The sequence below is a fragment of the Capsicum annuum genome, chromosome 8, assembly GCF_002878395.1.
Source record: "Capsicum annuum cultivar UCD-10X-F1 chromosome 8, UCD10Xv1.1, whole genome shotgun sequence".
Taxonomy (NCBI): Eukaryota; Viridiplantae; Streptophyta; class Magnoliopsida; order Solanales; family Solanaceae; genus Capsicum; species Capsicum annuum.
In genome coordinates this window covers 82,758,245-82,758,486 of record NC_061118.1, presented here as the reverse complement: position 1 = coordinate 82,758,486, position 242 = coordinate 82,758,245, and positions in this window count along the sequence as shown.

The following is a 242-nucleotide window of genomic DNA, read 5'->3' as shown; positions in this document are numbered from 1 at the left end:
TTTTACTTGGATCAATCTATTTCAAATCAACTACTTTCCTATATATGCACTGAATTACTGAATTATTCATGGCTATTAGTAACATGCTAAAGTAGTAGATCGAAACTTCAAGAAGCAATCGAAGGTGTAAGCGTATTTTAATGAAAAGTTAGTCTAACTATTAAGGTCTCACACAATGAAGAAGAACGGATTCATTCTTTCATTAACTTATTGGTCTCTAAGCAAAAGTGGCATGAGACACG